Genomic DNA, 8,109 nt, shown 5'->3' on the forward strand with positions numbered 1-8,109 from the left:
CCTGTAATCCCAGCTACTCAGGAGGCTGAGGCAGGAGAATTGCCTGAACCCAGGAGGCGGAGGTTGCGGTGAGCCGAGATCGCGCCATTGCACTCCAGCCTGGGTAACAACAGCGAAACTCCATCTCAAAAAAATAAAAAAAAAATCTATACATAGGGCGCTGTCATGGCGGATGTGCTGAAGAAGACCACTGGCCTTGTGGGATTGGCTGTGTGCAATACTCCACACGAGAGGCTAAGAATACTGTACACAAAGATTCTTGATGTTCTTGAGGATATCCCTAGAAATGCAGCATATAGAAAATATACAGAACAGATTATAAATGAGAAGCTGGCTATGGTTAAAGAGGAACCAGATGTTCAAAAATTAGAAGACCAGCTTCAAGGTGGTCAGTTAGAAGAGGTGATTCTTCAGGATAAACATGAACTATGTCTGGCAAGAAAAATGGAAAGATTATGATGTTTAGTCTTAAAGTTGACACACATTTTTTCACAGTAAAGGTCATTCCAACAGCACACAAAAGTTGAACAGAAAAATAGGAAAACATGGGAGCCATTAGTGGAAGAGCCTCCTGCTGATCAGTGGAAATGGCCAATATAATTATTAAGTGATTTTAGTAAGTTGATGGAAAAATGATGTAATTAAATACTGTGTTCTATTAAGAGCATGTTCATATTATTGACATAATCAAGAAAACTGATATAGAAAATATCGAGGAAACTGTCAAAATTAGTGATTATGATAATTCGGTCATGTGAATCCATTTTTGATTTGTAAAGTAGTCACACAAATTATTTCAAAGGTATTTCTATAAACAGGGACGTCATGGGAAGATTTGAGAATCAGAAAAATTCCTACAGATCTTCAATGTAGAGGCCATAATCAAAAAGTAAAGTTTCTTTAGTAGTATGTTCAATATATCATTCATTTTTAAAAATTATCCTGAAGAAGAAAAGAAAAGGTCCTTAATTATTATGGTAAGTCAAGATCGTGCCATTGCACTCAGCCTGAATAACAAGAGCAAAATTCCATCTCAAAAAATAAAACACATCAGAATTGTTGCAATACAGCTAAGATGGTGTTAAAAGAGAAATTTATAGCATTTACTGCTCAAATGAAAAAGTTAGAAAGATCTTCATTTAACAGGCCGGGCGCGGTGGCTCACGCCTATAATCCCAGCACGTTGGGAGGCCGAGGCAGGTGGATCACGAGGTCAAGAGATCGAGACCATCCTGGTCAACGTGGTGAAACCCAGTCTCTACTAAAAATACAAAAATTAGCTGGGCATGGTAGTGCGCACCTGTAGTCCCAGCTACTCGGGAGGCTGAGGCAGGAGAATTGCCCGAACCCAGGAGGCGGAGGTTGCGGTGAGCCGAGATCAGGCCATTGCACTCCAGCCTGGGTAACAAGAGCGAAACTCCGTCTCAAAAAAAAAAAAAGAAAGATCTTCATTTAACAACCTGACATCATATTTAAAAGCAAGAGCGAATCAACCCCTAAGCTAACAGAGGAGAAGAAATAACCAAAATCAGATCTGAACTGAGATTTAGACATAAAAAACTTTACAAAATATCAATAAATCCATAAATTAAATCTATGAAAAAAATATAAATAAACCACTAGCTAGATTAATGAAGGAAGAAGTGATTATCCAAATAAACACCATTACCTACAAAATAAAGCCAAGGGCCAAATTCACAGCTGAATTCTACCAGATGTACAAGAAAGTGTTGGCATTATTTCTACTGAAACTATTATAAGAAATAAGTAAAAGTAACTTCTCTCCAACTCATATAAGAACAGTATTAGTCTGATACCAAAACCTGGCGAAGATATTAAAAAAAAAAGAATTCAGGGCCGAGCGCGGTGGCTCACGGCTGTAATCCCAGCACTTTGGGAGGCCGAGGCGGGTGGATCACAAGGTCAAGATTTCGAGACCATCCTGGTCATCATGGTGAAACCCCGTCTCTACTAAAAATACAAAAAAATTATCTGGGCATGGTGGTGCGTGCCTGTAATCCCAGCTACTCAGGAGGCTGAGGCAGGAGAATTGCCTGAACCCAGGAGGCGGAGGTTGCGGTGAGCCGAGATCGCGCCATTGCACTCCAGCCCGGGTAACAACAGCGAAACTCCCGTCTCAAAAAAAAAAAAAAAAAATTCAGGCCAAAATCTTTGAACATTCATGCAAAATTTTCAACAAAATACTGACAAACCAGCAGCATATCAAAAAGCTAACCCACCATAATCAAGTAGAATTTATTTTGGGAATGCAAGGTTGATTCAACATACACAAATTAATAAATGTGATTCATCACATAAACAGAACTAAAGACAGAAATCACAAGAATACTTCAATAGATGTAGAAAAAGCTTTTGATAAAATGTAACATCTTTTTTTTTTTTTTTTTTTTTTTTTTTTTTTGAGACGGATTTTCGCTCTTGTTACCAAGGCTGGAGTGCAATGGTGATCTCGGCTCACCGCAACCTCCGCCTCCTGGGTTCAGGCAATTCTCCTGCCTCAACCTCCCGTGTAGCTGGGACTACAGGCGCGCGCCACTATGCCCAACTAATTTTTGTATTTTTAGTAGAGACGGTGTTTCACCTTGTTTACCAGGATGGTCTCGATCTCTTAACCTCGTGATCCACCCGCCTCCGCTTCCCAGAGTGCTGGGATTATAAGCGTGAGCGACCGCGCCCGGCTGAAAAATTTAACATCTTTCATGTTAAAAACCCTCAACAACCTATGTATTGAAGGTACACACTTTAATGAGTTATCTATGACTAACCCTCAGCCAACATACTGAATGAACAAAACCTGGAAGCGGATGGGTGCAGTGGCTCATGCCTGTAATTCCAGGAATTTGGGAGGCAAAAAGGTAGGTGGATCACCTGAGGTCAGGAGTTTGAGATCAACGTGGCTGACATGGCAAAACCCCATCTTAACTAAAAATAGAAAAATTAGCCAGGTGTGGTAGCAATTTCCTGTAATCCCAGCCTCTCAAGAGGCTCAGGAAGGAGAATCGCTTGAACCCAGAAGGCAGAGGTTGCAGTGGGCAGAGATTGTGCCACTGCACTCCAGCCTGGGAGACAAAGGGAGGCTCTATCTCAAAAAGGAAAGAAAAAATCTTCGAACATTCTTCCTTGAAAACTGGCACAAGGCAAAGATGCCTTCTCTCTACACTACTATTCAACATAAAATCAGAAGTCCTGATCAGAGAAATCAGGCAAAAGATAAAAGAAAATTAAAAGGCATTTGGTCATGTGTGGCAGCTCATGCCTGTAATCCCAGCCCTTTGGGAGGCTGAAGCAGGCAGATCATGAGGTCAGGAGTTCGAGACCAGCTTGGCCAACACGGTGAAACCACGTCTCTACTAAAAATACAAAAATTAGCTGGGCATGGTGGCGCGTGCCAGTAATCCCAGCTACTCAGAAGGCCGAGGCAGGAGAATTGCTTGAAACCAGGAGGCAGAGGTTGTAATGAGCCAAGATCGAAGCACTGCACTCCAGCCTCAGCAACAGAGTGAGACTCCATCTCAAAAAATAAGTAAATAAAAATAGCCGGGCGCGGTGGCTCATGCCTTTAATCCCAGCACTTTGGGAGGCTGAGGAGGGCAGATCACAAGGTCAAGAGATCCAGGCAATCCTGACCAACATGGTGAATCCATGTCTCTACTAAAAATATAAAAAATAGCTGGGCGTGGTGGTGCACACCTGTAATCCCAGCTACTTGGGAAGCTGAGGCAGGAGAATTGCTTGAACCCAGGAGGCAGAATTTGCAGTGAGCTGAGATTGTGCCACTGTACTCCAGCCTGGCAACAGAGTAAGACTCCATCTCAAAATAAATAAATAAGGTAAAATAAAATTTAAAATTTAAAATTTAAAAATAAAAAATAGTAAAAAATTAAAAAGTATTAAAAAATAAAATAAAAGACATTTAAACAGGAAGAGAGTAATTTGAACTATTTCTGTTTGCAGGCAACACGATTCTGCAACAGGAAAACCGTACAGTCTTGGCAGAAAAGCTCTTTTTTTTTTTTTTTTTTGAGACGGAGTTTTGCTCTTGTCACGCAGGCTGGAGTGCAATGGCGCGTCTCAGCTCACCACAACCTCCGCCTCCTGGGTTCAGGCAATTCTCCTGCCTCAGCCTCCTGAGTAGCTGGGATTACAGGTACGTGCCACCATGCCCAGCTAAACTTTTTGTATTTTTAGTAGAGACGGGGTTTCACCATGTTGACCAGGTTGGTCTCGACCTCTTTACCTCGTGATCCACCCGCCTCGGCCTCCCAAAGTGCTGGGATTACAGGCGTGAGCCACTGTGCCCGGCCCGAAAAGTTCTTTAAACTTACAAACAACTTCAGTATAATTTCAGGATACAGCCCTTCACGCCCACCCAAGAGGGAGCTGGGGAGCTTCAGCCTGACTGGGGCAGCATGCCCAGGTGGCCTCACTTCCCTGTAGTCACCACCCTCCACACTGGAAACTCGCACATCTACAGCCACTTCTAAAGCCACTTGTGAAAATTGATGTGACAGTTACTATCGATAAACATTCTTCAGAAACATATACCATCTGTGAAGAAAGTGGCTTTTTTTCCTGCTTGCAAAATAGACATTCTCAAATTTCAAAATGCCAGCCAGGACCCCAATTTACCTGAAAGCAGCCAGTAACAAAAGGAAAAAAATTTAACCTGAGGGACATTCTGTCTCCCGATATGATCAGTCGCCACACCAACCACATCGGCAAAGAGGGCCAGCAGGATGTCTTTGGAGATAATTTCCTTTCTTTAAGGGAACTATTTGCTTTTACCTGGAAACCAGGAAAAAGCATACCTGGGCCAGTTCCCTGGGCATAACAAGTTCTTCTGGGCCAACAGCACCTCTGACTCTGTGTTCACAAAAACACCCTCCCACTCAGTGCTCAAGAATGCCATCTCCCTCGCGACCACTGGAGGCTCCCAAGCTCTCATGTTGCCCTTATTGTCACCAGTGACATTTAATTCCAAACAGGAGTCCTTTGGGCCAGCAAAGCAGCCCAGGCTTAGCTGCGAACCCATCATGGAGGGAAAAGCTCAAGAGAAAAGAGGTCTGTTGGAGAACAACACATGACGTGTCATGTTCTGACATGTGGAGACACCTCATGGAGCTCCAGTGGTTCTGCATCTCAGCCCAGCCAGGGCAGGGGCAGCCACTCCTCTAGCCTGTCGGAACAGTACCCCGCCTGGACAGCCGAGGACATGTTTGACCATCCCACCCCACGCGAACTCTCATCAAAGGGAAGACTAAGTCAGAGCAGTCCCTCTCTGACCTCACAGGCTCTCTTCTCTCCCTGCAGCTGGATCTTCTGCCCTCACTTTTGGATGAGGTGCTGAATGTCCCGGATAAAAATAAGTAACTTTATTTTGGAAAAAAATGCCAACTTTTTTCCTTTGTGGTAAAAGGCACAGAAACAAACTAAACTAACCGCAGTTGAAAAGAAGGGCTTTTGGAGCTGTATTTGCAGTTTTGTGATGGGTTTTCTAAATAATATTCTTACAAAGTATTTTTTTTTTTTTACCTGTTATGCCCTGTTTGCAAAAACAATTTAGAAAAAAACAACAAAGCAAAACCTGCCTTGGCAAAAAGAGACAGTTGAGTCAGTCAGAGCCCATTTTCAGCAGGCGTTGGTGATGTCTGGCTCACATATATATATATTTTTTTAATAAATATTTGAATTTCCCCAAAGAGATTTCACTAATTTAAGACTGGCTTCACTGAGGATTTGAACCTGGCTCACATATTTTTTGTAGAAACACAAAAACACTGGCATGGCCAGGACTTACACTAGCTATGAAGGGCTGGGCAAATCACATTAATGAACTTTACAGCATTCTAACATTTTCTGAGCAAGAGGAAGTCAAAATTTATGTAATACCTAATACTTTTTTCTAGGCTCTTTTCTATATATTGCTTGGGCTCCCCAGAGCAAATTCTCCAGTGTTGAAACTTTTCTGTTTTAACATTTGAACTTTATGGGTTTTGGAGTTCTTACATATCCCTACATATTGTATCTATATCGCAAAATTCTGACTGTCAGCTACATGTTGGTAAGACACAGGCAAAGTATTACTGTAACTAAGTTATTTTTAAAGGTAAAATATATTTTTATATGCCTTTGGCAAAAAATAATTTCAGGATACAAAATAAATGTGCAAAACTTAGTAGGAAACAAACAAACAAACAAACGAACTTAGTAGCATCCCTGTAAATCAACAATATCCAGGCCAAATACAAATCATAAACACAATCCCATTCAGAGCTACTGCTAAAAGATAATATATCTAGGAATACAGCTAACCAGGAAGGTGAAAGATTTCTATAAGAATTATAAAACATGGCTGGGCGCGTCTCAAAAAACAAAAACAAAAAAAGCTGAAGGCATTACATTACCTGACTTCAAATTATACTACAGCGCTACAGTAAACAAAGTAACATGGAACTACCATAGGAACACTCATAGACCAACAAAATAGGGAGCCCAGAAGTGGCACAGTCCTATAACGATCTGATCTTCAACAAAGGTGACAATAGAAATGTGGAAAGAGGCCGGGCGTGGTGGCTCACGCCTATAATCCCAGCACTTTGGGAGGCCAAGGCGAGTGGATCACGAGGTCAAGAGATCGAGACCATCCTGGTCAACATGGTGAAACCCCGTCTTTACTAAAAATACAAAAATTAGCTGGGCATGGTGGCGCGTGCCTGTAATCCCAGCTACTCAGGAGGCTGAGGCAGGAGAATTGCCTGAACCCAGGAGGCGGAGGTTGCAGTGAGCCGAGGTCGCGCTATTGCACTCCAGCCTATATTTTGAGACTGGTAAAAAAGAGCGAAACTCTGTCTCAAAAAAAAAAAAAAAAAAAAAGAAAAGAAAAAGAAAGAAATGTGTAAAGAATTCCCTATTTATTTATTTATTAAGACGGAGTTTCGCTCTTGTTACCCAGGCTGGAGTGCAATGGTACGATCTCGGCTCACTGCAACCTCCGCCTCCTGGGTTCAGGCAATTCTCCTGCCTCAGCCTCCCGAATAGCTGGGATTACAGGCACGCGCCACCAGGCCCAGCTAATTTTCTTTGTATTTTTAGTAGAGACGGGGTTTCACCATGTTGACCAGGATGGTCTTGATCTCTTGACCTCGTGATCCACCCGCCTCAGCCTCCCAAAGTGCTGGGATTACAGGCTTGAGCCACCGCACCTGCCAAGAATTTCCTAATTAATGGTGGTGGAATGACCAGCTAGCACTCTGTGTAAGACTGAAACTTTGTTACACCATATACAAAAATCGACTCAAGATTAAAAACTGAAATGTTTATTTTAAAATTATAAAAACCCCGGAAGATAACTTAAGAAATACCATTCTAGACATAGAAAGTGGCAGAGATTTCCAAAAGCAATTGCAACAAAAGCAAAAATTGACAAACTGGGCCTAATTAAACTAAAGAGCTTCTTCACAGCAAATAAAACCATCAACACAGTAAACAGACAACCTACAGAATAATAGAAAATATTTGCAAACTATGCTTCTGACAAAGGTCTAATATCCAGAATCCAGAAGAAATTTAAACAAGTTTATAAGAAAATAAAAAGACCTAACCAAAAAGTAGACAAAATACATGAAAAATATGCTTTTCCAAAGAAGACAGACGTGGCTAACAAGCATATAATTAAATGCTCATCAATAATGATTAGAGAGAAACGCAAAGAAAAACCTTGAGATACCATCTCACAATAGTGAGAACGGCTATTAAAGAGTTACAAAAAAAGATGCTATCAAGGTTGCTTAGAAAAGGGAATACTTATACACTGCTCTTTTTATCTTCCCCCCCCCCCTTTTCTTGGTTCTATGGAAAAACATATACACTGCTGTTAAGAGTGTACATTAGCCAGGCAAAAGGCCGGTGGATCACAAGTTCAGGAGTTCAACACTAGGCTAACCAACATGGTGAAACCTCATCTCTACTAAAAATACAAAAAATAGCTGGGCGTGGTGGTGAGCACCTATAATCCCAGGTATTCAGGAGATTGAGGTAGGAGAATTGCTTGAACCCAGGAGGCGGAGGTTGCAGTGAGCCAAGATTGCG

General features: G+C 41.8%; 1 pseudogene; it reads left to right on the plus strand.

Moving 5' to 3' along the window:
* Positions 1 to 3,666: 3,666 nt before the first annotated feature.
* LOC108590183 (cdc42 effector protein 3-like) lies at positions 3,667 to 6,579 on the plus strand (annotated as a pseudogene).
* Positions 6,580 to 8,109: the final 1,530 nt, after the last annotated feature.

The sequence above is a fragment of the Callithrix jacchus genome, chromosome 22, assembly GCF_049354715.1.
Source record: "Callithrix jacchus isolate 240 chromosome 22, calJac240_pri, whole genome shotgun sequence".
Taxonomy (NCBI): Eukaryota; Metazoa; Chordata; class Mammalia; order Primates; family Cebidae; genus Callithrix; species Callithrix jacchus.